The 26,816-nt window shown below is 46.5% G+C and overlaps 1 protein-coding gene across 1 annotated transcript in view; it reads left to right on the top strand.

The window, feature by feature from the left end:
- The first annotated feature begins 4,211 nt into the window (after positions 1–4,211).
- LCLAT1 (lysocardiolipin acyltransferase 1) overlaps positions 4,212–26,816 on the top strand; it is a 199,204-nt gene continuing 176,599 nt past the window's right edge. The window contains exon 1 of the mRNA XM_059660243.1: positions 4,212–4,373. The gene's annotated coding sequence lies outside the window, so the exon portion shown is untranslated. The remainder of the gene's footprint in view (positions 4,374–26,816) is intronic.

The following is a 26,816-nucleotide window of genomic DNA, read 5'->3' as shown; positions in this document are numbered from 1 at the left end:
CACTGCGATGGGAGAATGTGACACCTTGACCCTGCACAGTCCTTCTGTTACTCAGAAGTAGCTTAGCGCAGGTTGCTGGGATGAAGTGGGTAAAAGTTATAAGCCGGAAGCTTGGAGTGTTTGGGGTGTTTTCCCAGTACCTATTTCCAGGCCCATAGAACTGAACATACACCTGACTCCAAGGAGGGAGGAAGAGGTTGTGGCTAAAGGGCAGGCTCTGGAGTCAGACTGTCTGGAGTCAGCACTACCTCCTGGCCACTTGCAACTTCAGGCAGCAGAAATGGGCTTAACGGCTCTGAGCCTCAGTCTTCTCATCTGTAAAATGGGAACGGTGAATGTACCTGCCTCACACAGCTGCAAGACTTGAATGAAGTGAGGCGTGGAAAACAGTGCCTACCACAGGGCAGCTGCTGTAATGAAAGGAAAAATAATCATAATGGTGTGGATTAGAAAAATAATAGAAGACCCCAGTTGCCTTGTTCAACAAAGTGCTCCAAGGAGCAACGTTTTTAGAGCTTAAAAAGGGGTCGGCATGTGAATCACATCAGCCCCGCAGCCACAGAAGTGCTGACAAGGCACCAGGCTCCACTCCTTTTTGGTCTTCTTGGTTTGCAGTCCTCCCCTCCTGTCTGAGAACTAGCCTTCCAGCCGCGAGATAAACACAATGGACTCGGAGGTGGGCATTGTTCTCCGGCAGCCTGGCCCCAGCCCAGCTGGGGAGAGCATTTCCTCTCCAGCATTCCAAACGGCGACTGTCCCAAAAGATGATTAAAAATCAGCTTGCAGTGGCAGCCGAGTAAAAGGCGCTGAGCTCCGAGTGTGGGGCAGGCAGGGCATCCTGGGTAATTAAATAAGCACGCTCACATTGGCGGGGGCGGGGGGGGGGGGGTAGGGAGGGGTGGGGGGGTGGAGGACAATCCTCAGACTGGTAGCTTTCAGCTTTGAATGGTGTTTGTGCATCTGGATGACTTGCTGGCGATGGGGCTCAGGAAGGCTCTCCAAAGCCAATTCCCAGGTGCCTGGAGGTATGGCTGAAGCAACTCGCCCTTCCCTTTGTTTTACCCTGCAACTCCATCAAGATTCCAGAAAGCCTTGGTTTAAACGGTTTCTCAACATGGGCCTGTGACATGCGTCATATCTCACTCCCCCTTCCATCACTGGAAAAATTGAGAAGCAGAGAAACAAAGCACGTGACACAGTGTCGCCAGGATCCAGGGTCCAGAACCTCCCAGATGTGCGCAGCTGTGTGTGGACAGCCCGACACAGTCTCTGTGACCAGTCGGAGGATGACGCAGGACTAGGCCAGAAGTAAGGAATCAGGATGTGATTTACTTCCATCCCTGGGACCCTCCAGGGACAAGGCTGCTGGAGAAGATCAGAGCCGCGTAGGCGGATAACTGGCTGTGCCAATCTCCACCAGGTCAGAAGGTAGCCAGCAAGGCATCTGGATCTAGTCAAGGTGAAGTTTTCCTTCTCATCTACCTTTTTTAAAATGTTATATTTTTATTGATTTCAGGGAGAGGAAGGGGAGGGAGAGAGAGACAGAAACATCAATGATGAGAATCATTGATTGGCTGCCTCCTGCATGCTCCCTACTGGGAATCGAGCTTGCAACCCAGGCATGTGCCCTGACTGGGAATTGAACTGGGACCTCCTGGTTTATAGATCAACTAGAGGCCCGGTGCATGAATTCATGCATGGGTGGGGTCCCTTGGGGTGGCCTGCGGAAATTGGGCCCCAGCTCACACCCCCAGCCTCGTAGCTCTGTAGCCCTGCCTGGCACCCCACCTTGGCCTGGCTGCCCCCTCACCTGCTCCACCATCCCACCTTGGTCCCACTCTCATTGGGGGCCCATCAGGGCTGGCAGTGCCTCCACCGCTGCCCGCTGCCAGTGCCAGCGTCGGGTTGCTGATGCTCGCCATGTTCCACGCCATCCCCTGGTGGTCAGCACACATCATAGTGAGCGGTCAAACTCCCCATCAAAAGACCACCCGAGAGGACAATTTGCATATTATGCTTTTATTATATAGGACTAGAGGCCTGATGCATGAAAATTCGTGCAAGAGTAGGCCTTCCTTCCCCCAGCTGCCAGCACCGGCTTCCCTCCGGCCCCAGCTTCATCAGGAAGGACGTCCAGAATGACATCTGGAAGACATCTGGTCTAATTAGCATATTACCCTTTTATTATTATAGATACTCAATCACTGAGTCACACTGGCCAGACCTCATCTACCTTTTAAATGTCACTCTTACCAGTTACTCCTCCTAGTGAGGGGTAGTCCACAGTGGACATAGACTAATCCTGTCTCCTCCACCTCCACTCCCATCCCACAGGGTCAGAACAGAAGCTGCCAAGTTCGCACAATGCGGCCCTGCCCCTATGGCCACATTTGATTGGTCCAGATGCAGAACTTGACCCAAAACAGGAATCAAGTTAAGAGAGGACTTGTTTTCTCTTCAGGTGTTCCAATAACAGGTAAAACTCAGAAGCTGTGAACAGCCATCTTCTGCCATGTATATTGGGAACAAAGAAAGCCTCTAGTAAGAACCAAGTCAAATCATACTGAACTCGAATCCCAGCTCCACTACTTACTGGCTGTGTGTCTTTGGGCAAATTACTTAGTCTCTCTGAGCCTATAGCACAGGGTGGCTGAGAGGTTTAAATGAGATGATATTTACCAGGAGCCAAACACCAAGAAGTGATCAATATACGGTTATCCTCCTTTCCCCTTCCTTCCATTGATTCCAATATGAAGCAAGATCTGGGCAGCCAGGGTGATGTGGTCCTAATCCACTGTCTACATACAAGCTGGGATTTTAATAGAGCCCAAATATATTTACGATTTATTTTACCACGTGATTTATTTTACCATGTGAGCAGATTCATGTGAAAGTTTTAATGTGATTCAAGTGCAGAACCGCTTATTGAGGACCACAAAGTTGAATCCAATGACACTTACACTCTCCCAATAGCTGCACGTCACACACACACACACACACACACACACACACACACACACACACACGGCAGCTGGCAGAGCCCATGCCCCGGATAACGTGATGGGGCATTGCCAGCACTGGGGCTTCACTGGCCAATGAGGACCCCTTTGTCTAGGGTCAGGGAGGACTTGTGTCACCCGACTTCTGCTACAGTGGGTCCTGTCATGGGCTAGGTCTTAGCACTGCATGTTTTCTTTGCAGTCTTATTTATTCCGCAGACAAACCTGTGGAACAGGTGCCGTTAGTATCTCTACTTTATAGGTGAGAAAGCTAATGCTCAGGGAGGTCAAGAGACTTGTCCAAGGTCGTACTGCTGCTCAGTGGTTGGGCCAGGACCCTGACCTAGGTCTCTATGAGCCTAGAGCCCTCGAGTCACCATTTCTACACAACTTCCATATTGAAACTGGGAAAAAAAACACACCTTAGAAATCAGTCCACTAGACTCAGCAGCATGGCATCACCTGGGAGTTTGTTAGAAATGCAGAGTCTCGGGCCCTGCACTTTTCACAAGAGCCCGTGCCATTTTGTATGCACCTTCCCGTCTGAGAAGCCCAGCTCTAGGTTAGATGTGGTCTGATTACTAGTCTCCAGCATGTTAATAGGAAAGGAAAGCTCTCATGGTCAAATGAGTTTAGGAAAGAGCAAGTTGAACAAAGCCAAACTGGCTTCCCTGTTACTGGATCTCTGGGTGCCTTTAATAAGGTGATGTATATATTACGATGTGTTAACTGGGGGTGGAGTTTACAGTATTCCCCCAACTTATCTGACCTTAGAGACCTTTCTTTTTCTTTTTCTTCCTTTTTTTTTTTTTAAGCAGCATGCAAAACTAGTGTACCAAATACTTACTAGTAGCTTTGGGGAATGACTGATTTAGACCAGCTGCCTTATAGCACAGCTGTTGTAAATGAGGTTGCGAGAAGTCGTTTTGCCCAAGGTGGCAGTCAGCTGGTGGCTCTGTGGGACTGCGTGTCAGGCCGGCAGACTTTGTATACTGTGTTCTTTCCAGGGTCTGGCTCTGGGAGGCCCAGAAATTTAACTTTGATCCTGGCCCATCGCCTCCCAGTTATGAGGAAATAACCATGCGCTGTGATCAGGCTCGGCAAGAGGAGGCTGGAGTCAAACAGGTTAATGAGCTCCGCTCCAGAGTCCAAACCACAGGCCCGAGATCACAGAGCTAACAAGTATCCAAGCAGAGGAGGGAACACAGGTGTGTCTGGTCCCAGTGCTCAGCCTCCCTCCTTCCCTGGAGGCAGAGAGCCTTCTAGCTTGGCAGCCACACCGGGGGCAGAGCGGAGATTGGGTGAAGGTTGAGTCCTGAAGAAGGAGCCAGGCCTCCTCCCGGCGAGCCGTCAACCGCAGGATTACAAAAAACGGTGAGTCACAATCCAACACTTGGAAGATAAAAAGGACAGCATGTGTGTGTGTGTGTGTGTGTGAGAGAGAGAGAGGGGGCGGGGGGCATTTCTGGATTTCTAAAAGGGGGCAGGGATTGAGGGGTGCTACCACTGGCTGAGGCTCTCAGATGTGAAGGGCCTTCTCTGGATCTCAAAGAGGCAAGTCTTTCAGTTGATGCCAGAGATTGGGTGGTTGGGTGGGATAAGGCCATTTCCTTGTGGCAAAACAAGCCCTGCATCTGGGCATTTCAGGGGCAGGGCCAGTGAGAACCAGTGAGGTCATGGAGGCATCCTCTTCATCAGCCAAAAATCTCAACAAAAACCCTCAATGGTTCACCTCCTCTGGCTGCATCTGCCTGTCTTCCCTCTGGGCCTTCTCCTGGTTTCCCTTCACTTGGACGTCCACGACCCTTTAGTGTGATCCTTGAACCCAGACTTGTAGGTACAGAGTGCATGCAAGTCAGTCCACTCAGCCACAATCGCAGGAGAGCTTCTTTGGAGGAAGCAGGAAAGGTGACAGAGAAGTGCCCTCCCCAGTGCCAGGCACTGAGCTTGGCACTTAGCACGATATCTCATCCAACAGCAAAACAGGCAAGCACTGTTTACCCCGCTTTCGCAGGTTAGGAAACGAGTCACTGAGGGTCAAGGAGTGTGCCGGAGGTCACCAGGTGAGGGAATGAGGAGTGAACCCTCAGGTTTTGTGCTGCACTGCGCTCTTGGGCAGGGGAGGTTTTAGTCCGAGGAAGCAGACGGAGGGAGAGGATGTATCAGGGGGCAGTCCAGCTCTGGCCTTCCCACGCTCGGCCCCTCAGACCCACAGTGGAACCATCGAAGGCAGGACTCAGACCACATCCTAACTTAGTCAGTCTGAATCCCCGGCTGGAACCCGTGTATTATCAGTTTGTTAAAGCTTGTCCGGTGATTCCAGTGAGGTCAAAGTTGAGAGCCAACCGCCTCACTTAAATGTATTTAAATTCTTTCAATGGTGTAAGTGTTCAAGAAACACCAATCTTCTTCCTACCCGGCCCCTACCCCAAATTCAGCCCACTTTCTACTGGACATGATGGACAGAGAAGATTATGAGGAAGGGTGGGACTGCAATTCCAACCATCCTTGAGCCTTAAGGACAAGGCAGGACTTGGGGTGTCCTGGGGGTGTTGCCTGTCCAGAGGGGTCCTGGGGAAGGACCCAGATGCCATATGTTGACTAGGGAGAGGTGGCTGGGGGAGCAAGTGCGGGGAGGGCACTGGGGTGAGATTGCTGCTTCTGACCAGACAGGCAGCCCAGACTTGGTCCAGTCCATCCTACCAGGAAATGCAGGTGGAGCCACCAGGTGGACAGTGGCACTTTGTCTTAAAGAGCCTGGCACGGTGCCTTCCAGGCAGGGACGGCTGAAAGGCAAGGTAAAGGCGCGCTTCCCCTCCTGCCTGGGCCTTTGCTGTATAAATAAACGATGATTAAAACCCTGGTATAAATATCCTAAACTGTTCACGGTGCTCGCTTCCAGCCCGGTCGGATTAGAGAGGACTTTCACTTCCTTGGTCATCTGTTTCTTTGATATTTAGCTTGTTCCTAACAACCATTGTACTACTTTTGTCATAAAAAAGAATGAATTTTTAAAATGCTAGTGTAAATATTTGCAGAACACCATTTACCTGTGCTCTCACATGGACTTTCGGGGAAAATCAGTCATTTGGAGGAAGATTTCCAAATCGCAGCAGCCCAGGCACAACTTGGTGCCCCTCCCGTATCTGAGCTGTTTTCAAGGGCAGCTTCCTTCATCCTGGGGTTACCCTTCACTCTCCCAACAGGAAGCATTTTAGGTCTAATCAGCTCTTCTCTCCCTACTGTGGCTTTGCGATCACGAGCACCCCTGCCTTCTTCCCCACGCATGCCCAGGTGCTCTGTCAGCCACCAACACATCAGAGATCTCTTTTCACCCCTTGGTCCTCAATAGCAAGAAGAAACCTGCCCCAGGGTGTAGGGTCACTTACCCCCTTAGCAAATGGTAGCTCAGTGCAGGAGGGGTAGCGGGAAGAGGCTCTGAAGTATGAATGTGCTAGAGAAACATCATTGATTTATGCCAAAGCCAGGCTGTGCCCAGGTGTAACATAGCGAGGAGACAGCAACAGGGAGCATTTCAAAATGAGAAACTGTGAAAAGCAAAGCAGGGGCGGGCTAGGTGCACAGGGTCTGCCCCTCTGGGAGGGGCTCACCCCGATCCTGCTGCTTTGCCCAGCCTGGCACACCAGGCATGGGTGTGCTGAGCGGACTATCACATCACGTTAGCTTAGGGGCAATCGTGGGAGCACTGGGCCTGCCGTTCACTGAGTGGGCAGAGGTGCCGGAGGATGTGGGTCTGCCTGAGTCACGGGTGAGCTTGAATGTAGTGCTCAACATACACACTTTTCACACAACATGGTCCCCAAATGTAAGACAGTCACCTCAATGCATGCTCGCCCAAAGTCACAGCACCTGTCCCCACCCTGGTGGGGACACCAGCTGGTGGGACTTAATGAGAGAGAGTTTGTCAGTCTCCAGCATGGTACCTTCTTTTTATTTTTTTAACATATTTTTATTGATTTCAGAAAGGAAGAGAGAGATAGAAACATCAATGATAAGAGAGAATCATTGATCACCTGCCTCCTGCACCCCACCTCCACCCCCACTGGGGGGTTGAGCCTGAAACCTGGGCATATGCCCTGACCAGGAATTGAACCGTGACCTCCTGGTTCATAGGTCGATGTTCAGCCACTGAGCCAGTCAGCCTGGCCAGCACGGTACCTTTGGAAGGAGAGGTCAAGGTGATTTTGACCACACACTCTCCTTCCTTGTGCCCTGATTTTAAAGAAAGTAACCCCGAAAGGTGGAATCCCAGCTCCTGCTTCGTTGGCTGCCAGCATTCCTTTGTTCTCTTCCCATCCAGCTCCACCCTCTGGTGCCCAGCTTTTGACACCACCGCAGGCCTTTGCCGGGGATGGAAGGCCAACTGCCCCGTCACAGGGGCTCCCTGGAGTATCTGGGTTGGATCAGAGGCCACCAGAATTTGGGGGATTCTTCCAATCCTGTAATGGCCGCAAGGACTCGAGGGCCGGGTAGTTAATGGAAAAGGCGTCAGCTTTCTCAGGGACCTCAGCTGGAAGGATTCGTGTTCGAGGGTGCCAACCCCTTCCTAGTCACAGGAATCTGAACTATGAAGACACTTGGACAGGGGACAAGGCCCCGGGCTCGGAGACAGATAAGTGTTTCTCTGGAAAAGGAATCTTGGCCTCCTGCAGACCTGGGAAGTGCCAAGGCTTAGCTCCTGCGTGAAGATTGCTGGTGCTGACAGCTGGGAGCCAGGGCTCTGGGGCAGCTCGCAGCACAAGAGCCCAGGAGCTGGAGGTCCTGGTGAGGAGGAGCCCTTGCAGCGGTGAGCTCTGCGTTCTGCAGATACCCACCGGCTGGCCCCTCTGAGGGCTCCCTCCTATGGTGTCAGAGCCATTTCCCAAGCACCTGCCACAGTTATCAGCTCAGGCTGAGTGTTGCTGGAGTGCAGAGAGAGGGCAGAGGGAGAGAAGCAGCTGGGGGCTTCTGCCCTGGCAGCTCAGCGGCCCAGAGGAGCTCAGAGAGTCATGGGACACTGTGCATTCACCACAGAGTTGTCTCCAGACTGCCGTCCAGAGCACACACGTGGGGTCTGGAAGGCTGAGACTCCCATCCCATTCCTGCTAGATTTAGGCTGAGCGCTGCGGACAACTCACACGTGACTTTCCTGAGCCAAGTGGGGATAATAAGACCATCCTCACGAGGTTGTGGCAAGGCTACACGAGAAAAGGGACAAAAGGACAAAGGTGTGTCATAGAGCGAGAGCCTGCTGGGATAGGCTGGGCCACATGGCGTGGGGGCAGAGAAGGACAGGTGAGGATCCCAGACAATGGAGAGGATCTTTGCTTTCTTAATGATGTCTTCTGTTTGTTTCATTTCTAATAGAGACTTTGAGGATTGTAGAGGAGCTCCCTGTGAGGAGAGGAAGGATCTAGAACACCGGGTGGTGGTGCAGGGAAGAAGGCCAGGAGGAGCTGGGACCCCTCCTCCTTGGTGACCATGGGGTCTGCCTACATATTTTTTATTTCTCGCGTATCAGGCAAAGACTCCTATTAATAAAATAAACTGTTTCCCTACTTATAACGTGAAGGGATTGGATGGGCTGCACTTCAAGCTCTGTCCAACTATAATTTGGTGTCTCTAGATAGATGGAGAAACACTCTACATATGCACACATACATGTACACATGCACATTCACATGGATGCACAGTTGCTCACACTGACATACATTCTGTTCCATGGGTTCAAGTCAGAATAAGCTGGTCTTTGTGGAAAACCATGGGCTTGAGTTCCAGGCGTGGGCACATCTGTGCTGCTGCTGTTAGGCCTTTCCCCGGGTGAGAAAAGGATCAAGGCCTGGGACCACTCTCCTATCTGGCCTCTGCATTATCCCTGTGGTGAGGGGAGCAGTTGGGCCAAAGAGAAAGCGGCAGAGAAGAAGAGTATGAGTATCCACCCTGAGGCAAGTCAGGAGGCAAGGGTGTGGGGACTTGGCTTTACTACACTCCCAGATGCACCCAGAGAGGGCAGAATGCCAGGCTTAGCCCTGGAAGGCCCTAGAAGACTAGCCAATGCTCAGGTCACACCTTCATGCTTTGGGTAAAACCAGGGAGACTCAGGGTAACAGTCACAGTCATCTTCCATGGCTCTCCTGCTGCAGGACCATGCAAGGTCACTCCTGAGGATAGCAACATTGAGTCATTAAGCAATTCGTCCGTTCACCGAACACCTATCTAAAGCAGACCTATATCCTGCTTAGGGGAAGCTCAGAGCTATCTTTTCTGCATGGCTGACTTCCCAGCAGGATGAAGGAGGCCTTCTCCTAGCCTTTGAGCACGATGTGAGTAGGCCTCCGTGTAGCAAAGTCCATGGGAGGACTGAGTGTCCAGCCTGTGGGTTTTGAGTCTCCTTCAGTGCCTTGGAGTAGAAAAGACCTCGTTGCCTGGTGCACCCTACACCTTGTCTCCACCTGTGCCTTCCCAAGCTGGTGCCAGGCTGGATCACAGCACCCCAGCCTTAAATGGCACCCATGCTCCCAGCATCCATACCACAGGCCAGAGCCACACAGATGCTTCAATACAGGTTTAATGAACAACCCCACTGTAGGAACACGGAAGCGGGTGGTAATTCTGGCTTGGGGAATGGAGGAAAGCTTCATCAGTAGAAAGAGATGAACTAGCACTGAGAGATGGCTAGAGTATTGACAAAAGCCTGAGGGAATATTGTCAGCCAAGACTTGGAGGCAAGAATAAATGAAGGCTGGAAACATTTTTGGTAGATACGTCATCACATGGCCCCCTGACTCAGAGACAATCACTTCCCTGTACATGGTTGAAGAAACATGAATTTTGGAATCTAAAAGATTTGACCATATACTAACCATGTGATCTTAAGTAAATCATTTAACCCCTCTAAGCTTCCATTTTTTTCATCTTACTACCTACATTAGCCATCTCACAGGGTCCTCTGAGCTTCAGATGTGTTATCATGTGACGCAGCTCACCAGTGCCTACTTAGCACACAGTAGACAGTAGGTAATGTCTCCTCCTATTTCACCTTCCCTACAATGCCAAGAAGCTGCTCTGCTCCCCCATCTACACCATGATCCTCAGGAGACTGGTGGATTACTGAGATGTCCCAATTCCTCAGAGGCAAGCAGCACAGAGGGGGAAACTAGCTATGGGCTAGGTTGGCATCACATGTACACACGATTTCCCCCAATAAAAAGTGCCTTCAGAAGGCATCAGGAGAGGAAGCTTCCAAGGAGAGCCAAGGGTGGAGCTGGGAACCGACAGGAAGAGGGGGCAAAGGGAGAGAAGAGGGAGGGTCACGTTGATTTTCATTTGCACAACTTCTAGTTCTTTCATTGCCATTGACACGACAAAGCCGAACTTCTTGGCTCGGGCTTGATTTTTTTCTGCTCTTTATAAAAATCCCAGAGTGAAGAATGTATCTCCTTTAGAACTGTCTGTCAGCCCAGTCCTTTCTATCTGTGAGGGTCTAGTCTGCTTTGCCAAGGTCAAAGACTGAGGACATTGGCTCGGGCAGTGCACACTTGGGAAATGGAATGCTGCAGAGGGTCAGGCATGGAGGCTTTCTCCTGGTGGAGAGTGAGCCTTCTAGAAGCCTTTCCTGTCAGTCTTTTAAATTCCTGTCCTCCTTCACACTTGTGTGTGTGTGTGTGTGTGTGTGTGCGCGCGCACGTGTGTGTGTGCTGCTGTGTCCGCTGTAGGGCCACATTCTTAACTGGGAAGCATGTCTATGTCTGTCTGCAGCTAGAATTGCAAGAATCACGTGAAATGGAGATATTAGGCAATTATTCCAGTTCTTCAGGTTTTAAACTACTTCTACCAAATATAACCAGATAAGGAAGGTTCGAGTAGGTGGTTCATTCTGCTCAAATTACTCACATAATAACCTTGATTTTCCCATTCACTCTGGGTGTATGAGACAACATTTATCATTAATATCAGCCGGGTCAAAGAACACAGGTATTAAATAAACCTTGTAAATAAAGATAGACATTCCCAGCCCAGTCTCTTCACAGGTGGTGTGTTTAGTCATATATTCAACAGACATTTTTCAAGCAACAAATATTTATTTTGGCAGACACTGTGCTAGGTGTTGGGAATACAATGATAAGTAAGCAAAAATGGGTCCTTGCCCAGGTAAAGTGTTTATTTTGGTAAGAAAAAGAAGCAACAATAACTAAATGAACAAATATGATGCTTGGAAATTATAGCAAGGGTCAGAAAGAGTAAAAACTTTTCTATGCTTTTTGTAAACAAGTTTTGATAACTGTCTGTGAAATTAATTGACACCTGTGTGTGTAGTCAGAGTGCCTGTGATGATACTTGGTGATTCACCTGGTCATCACCACTAGCCTCTGCCAAGGCCAAGGGCTCCTCAGGCTAACTTAAATCAACAGGTTTGCAGGGAAAACCATTGGCTCTGGCACGAGAAGCCCTGAGCCCACAGCCCAAATAGCTGAATGAGCAAGTCACTTTTGTCTTTTTTTTTAATAATCTATAAAATGAGCATATCAACCCTACCAAACCCAAGGGTTCTTGTGAGGATCAAGGAGATTATGGGTGAAAGTGCTCTGCAAACCATAAAACTCTAGATAAAGGAAGTGGTATTGGTAAAATTTCTTCACGAAGAAGTTTAGTAAATCCAAGAGGGAAGGGAATGGGATTTACTAAAGGGGAGAGGGAGAGGAAAGAAGAGGAGTGGAGAGGAGGTGGGACAAGAAGAGGGAAAGGGGAGGAGAGGAGTGATAAGGATTGTCCTGCCATTATCCTATTTAACACCCACAACAACCCTATAGATCAGGGGTCCTCAAACTACGGCCCGCAGGCCACACGCAAATACAAATATTGTATTTGTTCCCGTTTTGTTTTTTTACTTCAAAATAAGATATGTGCAGTGTGCATAGGAATTTTTTCATAGTTTTTTGTTTAAACTATAGTCCGGCCCTCCAACGGTCTGAGGGACAGTGAACTGGCCCCCTGTTTAAAAAGTTTGAGGACCCCTGCTATAGAAGTCTCATCCTCATCTACAGATGAGTAAACTGAGGCACAGAAAAGCTAAGGAAGGCACATTGCTAATCTGTTGGGAGCTGGGTTTGATCTGCCCGAGTCCAAAGCTCTGCTCTTTATCACAAAGCCATAGCTAGACCAATGGAGGGAAGACGCCAGCCTCTCTTCTTTATGTTTTAACTTGAGACTTTGAGTCCCAAACTGGGCTTTCCAGGGAAATGCCACAGGTGATTCTAGTTACAGGAAGAATGTGACAAAAACAACTTCAGAAAATCTAGAGATTATTGACCAACTCTGTTTTTTATGGATTAAAAAAGGCTCTTAAAGTTCAGGTGGCTTGCCCAAAGCCAATAACTGATTTGTGACAGCATCAGAGAAAAGAAAAAAGGAAGAATAGGTAGATTGTTTTTCAAACGGTGGATGATTCTCACTAGTGGGTAATTAAAAAAAAAGTCATTGGTGAGTTATAACCAGAAGTTTTAAAAAATAAAATAGAGTAGGGTAGAAAATAGAGTACCTCATAAAGGGAAGTACTGCTTCATGATACGTTTCAGTTCCCTGTGTACAGAGCCTGAACGTAAAATCCCTGTGGGCCATAGTCAAAACCTCTGAGTCTCCCAGGCTGGAGAACGAGCATGGAGGAGGAAGAGACCCATGGGACTGACAGGATGTTTGAGCAAAATCCAAGATTTACTCCTCTGATTCAAGCAAAACAGCTCTAAAATAACCACAAGGCCTATTTATAGCCTGTGCCAAAATTACTTTTCCTTCATCTCTGGCGTTGACCAGGAGGGCTCCTCCACAGCACACTGCTCTGAGGGAGATGACAGGGGCCCAGAAAAGCCGTCCTGCAGGAAGGAGGCCAGGGGCCAGACTTTTATATAAACCCCCAAGCTGTTTCCCTCGCCTTACTTCCTTTGCCTGCCTGGGGATAAGAGCAGGGCCTCGGAAACAGGGAACAGCATCCTTCACAACAGGATGTAGCAGGGGGACCACACACTGCTCTCTGAGTCAGGCCACCAGGGAGCCAGGCTCTGGCCCCACTTAGTCACTGCAGGGCACCTTAACCCTTCAGAGAACAGGAGCGGACACAGCTGAAGGCCTGAAGGGAGGATGCAGGGGAACTTTCCAACCTGTGACCCTATGGACAGGCCTTCCACAGCCTTGGGGCCCAGGTTTCTGCACCTTCGCCTACACCTGGAGCCCACCCAGTACCCAGAAGTTGGCGGTGGAGAATGGACATCATTTCAAGGATTCCTCCCATGTCAGAGGCATGGTTTGGGCTCATACACGTGTGTGTGTGTGTGTGTGTGTGTGTGTGTGTGTGTGTGTGTGTGTAATGGGGGAGGATGTGGGTGTAGAAGAAACTAGAATAATCAGGAACCTCATCCCTGGACCATGGGAGGGGTTGGTGAAGGCCTCCAGTGTTGGTTACAGTAGGGCCAACCTCTATCTTTCATATGTGCAGGGATCAGTGTGTATATGGGTATGAGGAGTGGGGGCAGAGTGAGAGTAAAACTATTCATGACACCAAGGAAAACTTTCAACCTTGATAATGGATTAAAACTAAAGAGTCAACCAAGTGAGAATAGGAAAAGTAAAAATTGAACACTACAGTCAATTTCATGAGCTATTCAACATTCAGGTCTAATTTCCATATAGATCGGTGTTGATTATGCTTGTCATTAAATTTCATGTGAGACTGACTTTGTTGTAGGTTTATTTGATGGCATGAAGCTCTGCTGATAGGTGGTCAACCTTCATTGAGTGTTGATCCTGATACAGAGCTGCTGTGCTCACAACTTAAAACATTCCTAAGGGAATCCTGAGAACTGGTTCCAATCTCTGCCCAGAAATTGCCTCCTTGGGAGAGAAGTGCCTGCTCAGGGCACATGGCCAGTGAGAGGTAAAGCCAAATGCCTGAGTGTGCTGACGCCCAACCCCTAATCTGCAAGGCTGGGCTGTTCACAGTCCCCCTGTCTACACCCCAGATTCTGGTGGGAAGGACTCCTAGGAAACAGATTCCTGGGAGAGATTCAGGGCAGCTCTGAAGGATGGCCAAGACTGTCTTGCAGCTGGAGACACAAGAATATCTTAAAGGACAGTATCCAGTGAGAGAGACACACTTGACTTCTAATCTCAGGTTTTCTCTTAAAAAACATGTGTAACCTTGGCCAAGTCACTTAATCTTTCTTGAGCTTCATTTTCACATCTAAAAAGGAGATCATTGTACCTGCCTACTGGACTGTGAGGATTAATTAAGAACAGCGAGCAAAAGCTCCTAGCCCAGGGCTAGTAGAGTAATCTCACTACTGGCACTTTCCCTCTTTGTAAAGCTGGCATTGATTTAGAGCTGACCCTCAGGGAAGGAAGGCCCAGAGCTGTCAATGTTCAGGGTGGTCTCCTAGTAGCTAGTGCTCCTAACTCAATGAGTTCTAAGACTCCTCTTCCTTCTAGCATGGCCTGGGGGGAGCTCGTAGGCCCCGCAGGCAGAGAGCTGCTGCCATGGCTGCAAAGCAGTTGTGGCTTGGAAAGAATCTCTGGCATGTGTCATGTGTCCTCCACAAGCCATGATCCATGGTGTGTTGGAAAAGTGCTTTGTTCCGGGACCAAGAGGTCAGTTTGTGGGAGGGTCGCCCATAAGTCTGCATGCTGGGCAGCTAACCCGTCCCCAGAGCCATCTGCTCTGGATCACAGATCCAGCCAGAGAGACTGGGTGGCTTGTGCCTGAACTTAGAGAGGGCTGCTAATGAGGGGGAGGAGGGGACAACGCCAAGCATTGGTGAGGAGAGGCCATGGAGTGGTTTGCCTACCTGGGTAACCAGTAGAGACAAGGGTTGGTTTGGGACACCTCAAGAACCAAGTTTTCTCAGCTCAGTCACCCAACTTCATTAGGACCCATGCAAGTCATGTCCTCTCCTTGGGTCCAACTTTCCTTATTGGTGAAATGAAGGGGTTGGACAATCTCGAAGTTCTCTTCTAGCTTTGCTATTTTTAGGCCATAAATTCCTAGTTTCTTACAAGGCCCACAGTTCTCCTATGAACAGAAGCCATAGTTAAGCAAGTTGAAGTGGATGGGATGGAGTGCAGAATGGGAAAGGGAGTGGAGAAGACAAGAAGTAAATGCAGAGGGTTTAATTTTCCCAGTCGGATGGCTGGTATGTGCAATGTCATTTTCTTTATTTTTCTGGCATCAGATTTATTTTGCATCTCAAGCCCCTATTCTGGCGGATGCAGAAAAACTAGTGTAGTTACTTCCAGGTAAATCAGTTACTTCCAGGCGAATCAGTCACTTAAGTCATTTTCTCAATCATTTTACTTCTCACTCTATCAAATTCAGGATTTTCACTTTCATTTCCCTTCACCCCATCTGTGGAGAGAGGGAGGCTGTGCCTCTGCTCAATCTGCCCTGAGTCCTCCTTTGAGATGTTACGTGTCCCTGTCTGGTCTTCACAGTTATCCATGAATCTTTATATCTGTGGGCTGATCAAGGTCTGATGAGTGTGGGGACTTTACCTGGCCTTTGCTTTCCCAAAACTCTCGTAGGGTGTTGGTCAGTAGATGTTTGAGCCAATGGCTAGGATCTGAGATCGCCACAGCCTTGACCCAACCAGGCTTGAGCAAGATCTGTGTGGGATTCCTAAATCCATGGGGCGTGAAGGGAGAAATGAATTGACACCATCCTGAAATCAAAATGGGTAAGATAAACATGGAGGCTTTCTTTAAAGTAGAACAGGCCATGATGAGCTGCTATAGAGCCTTTCTCCATCTACCTTGGGAAGAAGACATTTCTTCCCTCCTTCAACACATCCTTATTGGGTCTCTCCTATGGGATCCAGGCACTGTGCTGGGCACTGGGGACATGGTGATGAATGAGACAGATACTGGCCTGCCCTCCCAGAGCTTGTAAGAGTTACAGACAATGAAACAAAGAACAATGAAGAATGATGGATATTGTGACCCACACGGGGAAGCACATGGGTGTCTAGGAGCACTTGGTGGGAGAGAAGTGGTTAAGGTTAGTCAAGGAAGACTTCCTGGGAAAGGTGAAATTTAAGGGGAGACTGGTGTTTTAAGCCAAGAAAATAGCAGATATGAATGATAAATCCCCTGCTGAGAGATGTTGATGGTTGGAGCACAGAGGGCAACAGGACAGAGGAAGATGAGGCTTGAAAGGTAAGAGGGTACCAGTAAGAGGTGAATGAGTGCACCTGGTTTGAGGGCATCAACTAAGTACTCACTTCCTCACTCCCTTCCAGTCTTAAATCCTGAGTGCAGATTCTAACCTTTTTCATGTCTTCATAACATCTAGCATGGGGCTGTGCATACAGTAATTGCTCAATTAATACTTGTGAAGTCATTGACCAAGGATAGGGGTCAATGAAAAGTTAAGGACCTAGTTCTACATACAGACCTTTAGAAAATTAAAGCATGCACTTTCAATCACATGACCTGTAAGTTTATGGCCCTGTAGTTGCATTTTTAAAACTAAAACAAAATACTTGTTAAAAACTAATGGGAATGTGTAAAATCAGCACTGGCAAGTCTTCATTGGCAGGCAGGGAAACCTGGCTTCTTGAAGGCTGCCTGGCTCCATGGCTGAAATATGCCGCGAGCAGAGATCCAGAGGTGAAAAGTCATTTGCTTCTGGGAGCAAGAAATGAACTCAAACCCAAGGTGGCAGGTTTCAGCTCTCTAGGGCAAAATGACATTGTGAGCCTCAAAGTGTTAAGGATTGCCAGCTCACAAACACATTCATTGCAATGGGAATTCAGAAGAGGCAGCCAGACCTAGCTGGAGTCGTTAGGGGGAGGTATAGGATGCCAGCTTTCTCCTAAGGCTGGGCCTCCCAGAACCCATCCTCTCTGTCTTTCAGAAGCCCACTGGCCCCCCAAGTCTTGTCTCTTCCAGCCACCCTCTTCTGCCTGGGCCTTACCACTCAGCTGTCCATGCCTCCTCGGTATTACGGTTGCTTTCACCTCTACGCACACACAGGCCATGTTCAAGCCAAGCATTTGCTCCTATACCAAACCCTCAGTCAGTTAGTTTCTCAGCAATTTAGATATGCTAAATGCAGAAAGTCTGGTTTTCTGGTTAAACAATATCCTCAGATATTTTCTCTTCTTACCCCAGATCTCCTCTCCAGGCCTTTCTTCCCAGACCTCGTGCCCTTCGTTGTTTGATTTAGGAGTTGAATGAGTTTTCTAGAAACACACCACAGAAATAAATTCCTCAGAGGCAATGCAATAAATTATCTGAGATATGCATGAGTGATGGAGCCTTTTGGTAGGAGACGCTGAAGAATGCTAATCATGGAAAAACACATTTCAAGAGGCCAAATTTTACAGGGAGCAATTAGTATTAAATGAGACCATGTCAGAGGCACCAGGGCATTGGAAACAAGCTGCCCTGCCTCCTTTTGTCAGTTGGGTTTTCTAAATGGAACAGAATGATATGTAACCAAAATACTGGAAGACCATTTCTTTGCTAAGGAGACCCAGCCAACAAACACAGTGGAAAAATAGGAGATAGCTCTCTCTCTCTGGGAGTTTATTTTTCAATCTTCCGTTAGAGGACAGAACCTAGAGTCTTGAAAAGCTCTAGGAGTCAAAACAATCAGTAAGAAAAGTTCTTTGACTCCCCCGAGCTGAGTGCAGATAAAAATGCCACTTTTAAAGAAAGAAGGGAAACTGGAATTGTTAGGTTAAATGTTTGTGTTCGCGAACCATCTGTCCTGTGTTAAGAAAAGGATTTTTTTATATATATATAAAATAAAAGTCTGTGTTGTCATCTAAATGATTGGTTTGTGCCCTCGTGGGGAGTCTAAAGAGGAAACTATTTGGGTTTAAAAAATGGGAAAAATTAGTCACTAGTGATTCACAGAGACTATAAATATGCGGCTATGTTGTCCACTTATGTGTGATCCAGCTGGGATAAGCTGTTTGGAAGGAAGCAGGGAGATGCACCAACAGTCCGAAAGGCAGCCGAGGCCCTGCTTCAGGTGTGGTGGGGTGACCAAGCCTCCCCTCAGAGCCACCCCTCAGAGCCTCCCCTCAGAGCCTCCCCTCAGAGCCTCTTGGTCTCAGTACTCAGTCCTGCCTGCAACAGCCAGTAGCTGCCTCTGTTAGCTTGCGTTTGTCCTAAGCCACAGAGAGAGCTACCCTGGCCAAGTCACACTGGGCTGATCGTGCCAGAGAATCCACATCTCCCAGGAGCAGCCCTCAACCAGTGATGGAGGGGAATGTGTGTGACGTAGCCCAGCATCCTCACCCCTGGGGCGGGAGGGAGCCCAGGCTCTACACCTTTCCCAGAATTTCCCCATAGGGTTCTGCTCTGCTCACCCACAGGAGTAACTGCTTAATATCACACCCTTTATTAGCTGCCCCGCCCCTGCCCCACTTCCTCCTTCCCCTACCCATGTTTCCTGCACTTGCCATAAAAACTCCTTGCCCTTGAATACTTGCCTCAGGGTGTGCTTCTGGGGGAACCCAAGCTGAGACACTGAGCTACGTTTTTTTTCCTCCCTGGGGCCTAATGAGCCTTGTTATTATTAACTTCCTTTGCACCTCTTTCCCTGTACAGCGTTCTCAGCCCTTCACTTGCCTACACAATTCTTCCTGCCAGAACCCTTCCTGCTTCTCCAGCTGAGTGGGTGCAGGACTGAGTCACCAGTAGTTTGGAGTGGACCTGGGTCTGGGTGGCTTCCTATTGGTCATGCCCTCACCCTGGGCCTTAATACTCTGCAAGGATTCAAATCAGGTGCTGTGGGGTCAAATTCCAATAGCAGATCAATAGCACCCTGACGATCCACTCCTGGATCTGACCGTAAGTGTCCACCTCATTGTCCATTCTACCAGGAGTGGAGCCCATAGGGGTGGTCAGGGCTAGTAGGAGAAAGAACACTGCCATTTCTGGGGTGCCCAGTTAATATGTTCTAGGCTCTGTTCAGGTGTAGTCTTCTAGCAATTGGTAACAAGTAAATAGGATTCTCATCAGATTTTTAAAACTAACAATTTTATCCACAATAAAATTTCAGAAAACATAAAAAGAAATGAAAGAAAAATACCGCCCATACTCCTACCATCCAGAAACTACCTGAGATACTAGTTTTTCTCCTCCTGCCCCTTGATTCTTGTGTAAGTAGTAGAAATCACACTGGCTTCCTTTTCCACTCAGTATTAAAGTAGGAGAATTTCTCGCATGTCACTTCATACTTTGAAAACATTAGGACAGAATGCTTGTCTCTTGCACATTCTACATGTGGAGAGAGAACACCCACTCCATTCCCATGAGACAGGCACTTTAGGGAAGACTTCTTTTAGCATCGCCAATTGATCGGTGAGATCAAGGAAAGAGCAGAAGGGGAACTGTCTCTTTCTTGTCCCTTTTCCTGAGTTTTAAAATCAAGAAGTAACTATAAAATTGTATTTTTTAGATAAAATATACCAAATAATCATCTAAGAGAGTTGAAAACAGTTGCTTCTGGAAAGAAAGAAGTCTTATTGAACTGCTTGCCTCTTTAATCCTTACATAACTTTGGTGAAAATGAAACAACTTCATTGAAGGGGGATGAGACATGATTTATTGACCTAACAGTAAACACAGGTTTTGTTATAAACTTTGTAAACATCATTTTTAATGGCTCCGTATTATCCCATTGTGTGGCTATACTACATTTTGTTTATCTTCCTGTTATTGTACATGCCATCTGCTTCCCAATTGTATTTAGATACTACTGTGATGAGCAACCCTGTGCATAAAGCTTTATTTTGTTGTTGTAATTTTGAGATTTTCTTTGTAAGAAAATGAGAGTGCTCACAGGATATACGAGTGCTCATTTCCCCATTCCCTAACCAGCTTTGATTAAATTTATTTTTAAAAGTCTCAATTAAGTAATAAGTGAAATTATTTCCAATTTTCAACAGTTGATTAATGAGCTCAGAGACCTCCAGCCTGCCCCGGAGTGTGCAAGGTTAAGAAGTGGTGGAGCTGGATTCTAAGCCCAGTCTGTCTGCCTGCCAAATCCTCATCTCAGTAGAAAGGCCTGGTGGAGAGCAGTTGTCAGAGGAGCTGGGTCCTAAGTCCAACCTTTTCATTGACCAGGTAGTACTCTTTTAATCTAGATTTCCTTGTCCGTAAAACAGGAGTGCCTCATTAGCCCATCCCCTTCACAGAGCTATAAGGACCAAATGAGATAATGAATATCAACACTCTTGGGAAAATCTAGAAAGTTCTGTTTGATTATAGACTTCAAAAGGGCACGGACCCGGCATTCCATTTCCTCTCAAATATATATCTGGATCTCTTGTTTATTTAGCATTCATTTATGGCAATTATTATAGGTTAAATGCTTTAGATGTATTATCTCCTTTAATTCTCCTAACAGCCCAATGGGTTCAGTATGGTTGTTTCTGTTTTTGAGATGAAAAATTGAGGCTACATCCCACAGCCTGGAAATGGTAGAGATGAGCTTGAACAAGGTGATCTGACTCTAGAGCTTGGGCTCTTATTGTTTTAAAATGTAGTTTTTATTACTCTTCAGACATGATGAGGCCAACAGATTAGGAGATGATTTCTACTGAAAAGAGAGTTTGTTACAGTTCTCAAGAGGAGGGGGCACTCCATGCCACACAGCCACTAGGGCAGTGGTTCTCAATCTTCCTAATGTCGTGACCCTTTAATACAGTTCCTCATGTTGTGGTGCCCCCCAATTTCATTGTTACAAATTGAACATAATTAAAGCATAGTGATTAATCACAAAAACAATATGTAATTATATATGTGTTTTCCAATGGTCTTAGGTGACCCCTGTGAAAGGGTCATTCGACCCCAAAGGGGTCGCGACCCACAGGTTGAGAACCACTGCACTAGGGGAAGTTCCAGGGTCTGTCAGGAGGCAGAAGGAGTGAGAGACAAGCATGGGCAAGAGCTTTTATTTTAGTTTTCCTAGGAAGGAATGGATTTGGCAGGGTAAACAGGTTACACAGGTTTGGGATTGACTAGTTTGAACATTTCAGCAGTCCTCCCCCCCGCCCCCTCTCCTGGGGGTTAGGTGAAGGTGCTTAAAATGATAAATATATCATTTTCTTCAGGTAAGCAAGAAGGAAGAGAGACCCTTCGTAGTGTTAATAGTCAGGATCTAGAGCTATGCTTGCGAAGAGCTCTTCTTACTGGAGCCTACAGAGTTTTTAGATTCTGTCTAGTGAAGATCTCATAAATGTCACCAGGACTCCTCACACTGTCTTCAGAAAATACATGCTGACTCCTTAACTGACTAGGATTCTGATATTAATCCTGTATCTCCAGGGCCCAAATGTCTGCCTTATTCAGGCTGTCAGTCACCTGAAGAACACAATCAGGAGATTCTGGCTATTTTTCATCCTCACATTTCTGTCCTCATCATCAAGGTCATCCCAAGCATCTTTAGTCATTTACATGTATGCACACACATAAGAGTGTTTATTGTGCACAATGATTTGGATTAGTCTAGTTCAGTGATGGAGAACCTTTTGAGCTCGGCGTGTCAGCATTTTGAAAAACCCTAACTTAACTCTGGTGCCGTGCCACATATAGAAATTTTTTGATATTTGCAACCACAGTAAAACAAAGATTTATATTTTTGATATTTATTTTATATATTTAAATTCCATTGAACAAAAAAAAATCAACCAAAAAAATGAGTTAGCGTGTCACCTTTGACACGTGTGTCATAGGTTCGCCATCACTGGTCTAGTTCATAGTTTATAAATGTCTTCCAGGAGGACCTGAACAACAGATCCTATTTATCACATTTCAACACATGTGTCAAAATTGGGGATTCTGGAAATTGACAGGTGGAAGGCTGAATGCACCCTTTGGGTAGGTATTCTGAACCCTAAGATAGATCTATGATGCTGCATCACGCAAGCTATACTGACCAAATGGAGGAGTGTCCTAGTGTTGTGTGAGGACCTAAAAAGAGAACTCTCTGCCCTCAAGGAGTTTACAAAGAATAAAAGGCAATAGAAAGAAAAAGATCCCCAGTGTTGAATACTGTTAACATGAAGTGAAAATATATTTTAAGGGGATCATTGACAAAGGAAATATGCAAAGAGCAAAATAATATGGCATACATTTGATTCTGAGCGACTGCATTCTCCAGAAGTACCCAAGGCTCACCCATCCCATCTGCTCATGCCAATGGGGTGTCCCACCCTGCTCTCTATCTCTTCTCCCAGTCCAGCTCGTTGGGAAGCTCTTTTCAACAAAAACAAGAACCAATAACTGTGCAAAATTAGAAGGGCCAGAAAGTAGGAGAGAAAGATGAGGCTTCAACTCAAGGGAGGAGCAGAAAGGCCCACCCCTTATCCAGAGGCTGTCAGGTCCACTTCCTTCACCAGACCCATTCCAAAAACATCTCTCTACAGTTATTCAGGGATGCCTGTTGCCATGGCTACCGGGTGACAGATGCTTTTTGAATCTGGTATATGAAGAGCTCTTCCAATTTGGAATTCGACCTGGAACAGGTGGCTATTTTTAGCCCCACATGCTGCTAATACACACTTCAGAGAAGTCAGTTCTTTGTCTTGTACTTAAACTTCATCTTTCTCCACACCCTCCCATTTCACTGCCCAAGTGGCTTGAGTCATGGGTAGGAATTCTTGTTTACCACTATTACAATGTGAAAGACACAACTAAGACCCCAAGATTCAGGCTTAGAAGAGCTGCATTTCAGACTCAGGACACTGATCGGGAAGCCAGCACAAGCCCTGGGCAGCATGTGTCAGCTTTCTCTCTGAGATGGAGGGCTGTCCTCTCCGGGGCAACTCTGAATGTTGATTTCCCACTTGATGCCCAGAGTGGCTGCCACCACCTGGCTCAGGGAATCTTGTGTTTGGACCCTCTTCCATTAGGGCAAGTTCTCAATCTTGTGTGGACAAATCTGTGCTATTATTTGCAAAACAATACTTAGGATTCTGTGTTCTTCCTATGTACATATAAAGGCAGCCTAGTCTAAGGAGATGAGTTATAGACTTCCTCCAACTCCAAGTTAGTTTGACACTGAAGTTCTCACATGATGTGACCTCAAGTTATCTCTCTAAACTCTCAAAAGTTGCAGACACCAAGCCTGAAATCCCTAAGGTATTCTCCAAACATGCAGTGTACTCCCACTGGAATTTCTACATGGTTTTTAGTGCCTGTATCAAACTCCACATGCCCAAGAATTCCTCCCTCCACCTCTCTCCCTACCTCTTAGTTAAAAGCATTCAAGCATAGCATTCTTTCCTTCCTCTAGACCAGGGGTGGGCAAACTTTTTGACTCGAGGGCCACAATGAGTTCTTAAACTGGACTGGAGGGCCGGAACAAAAGCATGGATGGAGTGTTTGTGTGAACTAATATAAATTCAAAGTAAACATCATTACATAAAAGGGTACGGTCTTTTTTTCAATAGTTTTATTCATTTCAAACGGGCCGGATCTGGCCCGCGGGCCGTAGTTTGCCCACGGCTGCTCTAGACCCTCATATTTCATGAGTAAATGTTTTAGAGCTTGAATCATTGCACATAGCATTTGGCGCTGTTATTTGGGCATTTCTTAGCTTCCTCTTAACCACTGCAAACTTCATGGAGCCAGAGGGCAGTTTTTCTCCATCTTGTATCTCTAATGGCTGATTCAGTGCTTTGCCAATAGAAGAGACTCAAGAAGTATTTGTGGAATTGAATTGCTCTATAAAGGTCTTCAGACCATGTTTCTAGAATCAATTTTGTCACTGACCTTGAATATAACTTTCCCAGATCTCAGTTTCTGTATCTGAAAAAAAGAGAAATGTCTACATATACTTCACTTCTCTCACAACTTTATCATTAGCATCAAACTAGCTTGGCCTTGTAAATGGTATCTTCTAAGATGAAAACACGTGTCCTCTGGAAATGACAAAAAAAGAGGAAACACTATAGGAATGCTGGAACTATTCCAATTAGATACTAGAGCTATAGGAAACCTCAGGACAATTCAAGCAGGCTACCCAAGAAGAAAAATAAGGAAAGGGGGAGTTAAGGTGGAGGACAAGGAGGGAGGAGAAACAGAGGGAGATCGATTTGAGAGTGTGGTGTGGTCACAAATCATACACAGTCCAGTCAATGGCAGAGGGCAGCAGAGCAGAAATAGTCACTGATATGAATGCAGTGTGGAAAGGCAGGGCTAAAATCCACTTTCTCACTGCTGGCCAGGGTTTTGTTAGAGACAGAGGTTTCCCGGTCCATAAGAAGGGAAAATAGAAGGAGAAGGGCCCCAGGGCAAAGCAGAAGAATCGCTCAGAGATGGAACCCAGAAATCTAAATGTTAGTGATGGCCACAGAGGATTTCGATTCAGCTAGACTCTAGGCCATTCTTTGAGAAACAGTGCTAGATAAGACAAATTCACACTAAGACGCCTATTGGTTAGCTATTGCTGGAACCAAAACCCTAGACGTAGGAAGTGGCAATAGAAGTAAAGCATCGTCTGCCAAAACCAGTTTGGCTCAGTGGATAGAGCATCGGCCTGCGGACTGAGGGGTCCCAGGTTCGGTTCCGGTCAAGGGCATGTGCCTTGGTTGCGGGCACATCCCCAGTGGGAGATGTGCAGGAGGCAGCTGATTGATGTTTCTCTCTCATCGATGTTTCTAACTCTCTCTCTCTCCCTTCCTCTCTGTAGAAAATCAATAAAATATATTAAAAAAAAAAGAAGTAAAGCATCATAGAGAGCCTGGGAAGTAAGGAAGAGACCAACAAAGCAATTTAAGAGAAAGCAAAATGTCTTGAAGGGTAAAAATCATTCACACAATATCTGTATAGAAGGATGGAAAGCAGATGCACAGGGGACAAATGGCATATATATGCAGAAGGCCAAAGAGGAAAAAAAAGATGCAGCTTGATTTTTTCGTTTTTTATTATTTCTCATGGAGGTGGGTTTACTCCTGGAACCAAGAATAGCAGTATGTAGACAAAAGTGTTTATGGAGCATGCATGGAACTCGGGACGGGACTAGTAGACACTGCTGATCCTGATGCTTGCTGAAATGCAAGAAGAGAAATAGAGACAACACAAGACAGAACAGTCAGTGAGATTCAAACGAATAAGTGCTGCAATAACGACCAAGAAATGAACAAGTCAGTTAGGCGGGAGCCCTAAGGGTCAGCGTGGGCTCAGGACAAGTGATCTCAGGACCATGGATAGCTCTGCGCCTGCTCTGTGACTGGGATAAAGGTGGTCTATTAACACAATGCTACCTTCATGGGTAGCACTGCCTGGGTCCCATTTTTGATGTTGAGAGGATCTGCTTGCCCAGTTAAGGTATAAGTCTTTCGATCTGGGGAATCGTTGTCATCTGTCTGGCGGCCTTTGATAACTCTAGTCAGGGGTGGATCGGATGGTAGAAAGAAAGAGTACTGGGCTTGGAGTCAAGAGACCTATGTTTTGCTCCTAGCATTGCCACTTGCTAGATGTATGGCTTTGGTTAAGTCTAACTTGGTGAAGCTCGGGTTTCTCTTCAGTAAAATGAGTTTCATAAGTTTTTTCTCTACTTTCTGTAAAGGCCTACTGGCAGAACCAAATAAGATTAGTCATGTAAAAGCATTTTACACTGTAAAAAAACCTATTTGAGAATGTGCAGTTATTGGAATTAGTCTCTTAGAAAATGAAGAAAGGGGTTCTATAGAAACCCTGCAGACTCAGGAGACAGGGGTGATAGACCAAAGGTGTATCAGAGCCCAGCATCTCCAAGAGTAGAAGTAGAGCTCTGAGAGGAACCTGGATTTTCAAAAGTTGTGGAAGCCGGTTGGAAAGATAGATAAATGTAAAAAAATAAAGTGAAAGGATAAAGGGGAAAAAGAGAGGAAAAGAACTTGTAAATATTCATAACTCTTCCCCCCCCCAAAAAAAGGAAAGATTGATTTATTTTATGGCAATTTATGGATAATAACCTGAAACAAGTTAAAATAGCAAATAGGTGAAATAAATTCCTCAGAAATTTAAACCCATTTCAATAATATCAAACCTCTCTGGAAAAATCTCCTTTTTGTTATTTTTAAAGCTTTAGTTTTAACCTTATTATAAAAGTAATATATGATTATAGAAAAAATAGAAGAAGTAAGCCCCAAAGATAATTTTTTAAAAATGTTTTATTGATTTTTCACAGAGAGGAAGGAAGAGAGATAGAGAGCCAGAAACATTGATGAGAGAGAAACATCAATCAGCTGCCTCCTGCACACCTCCCACTGAGAATGTGCCCACAACCAAGGTACATGCCCTTGACTGGAATCGAATCTGGGACCCTTCAGTCTGCAGGCCGACACTCTATCCACTGAGCCAACCCAGTTAGGGCCCAAAGATAATATTTTAAAAATATTCTTAATCCTATGAATCTAAAGACAATCTTCAACTCTTCTTCTAATTCTTTTATGCACACAGAAGGAACTTGGTTCACTCACCACCTTTTTAAAAAACAGATAAGGGATCAACATAATACCATTTTGCAATATGTCTTTTTATACAACCATCATGTTGAATATTTGTCATATAGGTAACAGTAAATAAATTTGGGCAATATGATTTTAACAGTTATATATAATATTTTGTATAGATAAATCATATTTATTTAACCATTCTTTTATTGTGAGATCATTATTTCCAACACTTCTTTATTGCATACTGTGCTATAGGAAGTATGTGTAGGGGTTAAACTTATATAGTCCAGTGACAAATTCACTTCAGCTCCCAGATTCCCTGCATAGTGACTGTATATCTTTGTGAAAGTTTATCTCTTTAAGGCTGATATTC

The sequence above is a fragment of the Myotis daubentonii genome, chromosome 12, assembly GCF_963259705.1.
Source record: "Myotis daubentonii chromosome 12, mMyoDau2.1, whole genome shotgun sequence".
Taxonomy (NCBI): Eukaryota; Metazoa; Chordata; class Mammalia; order Chiroptera; family Vespertilionidae; genus Myotis; species Myotis daubentonii.
The sequence above is the reverse complement of the archived record's forward strand: the minus strand, read 5'-3'. Positions and strand labels throughout refer to the sequence as shown.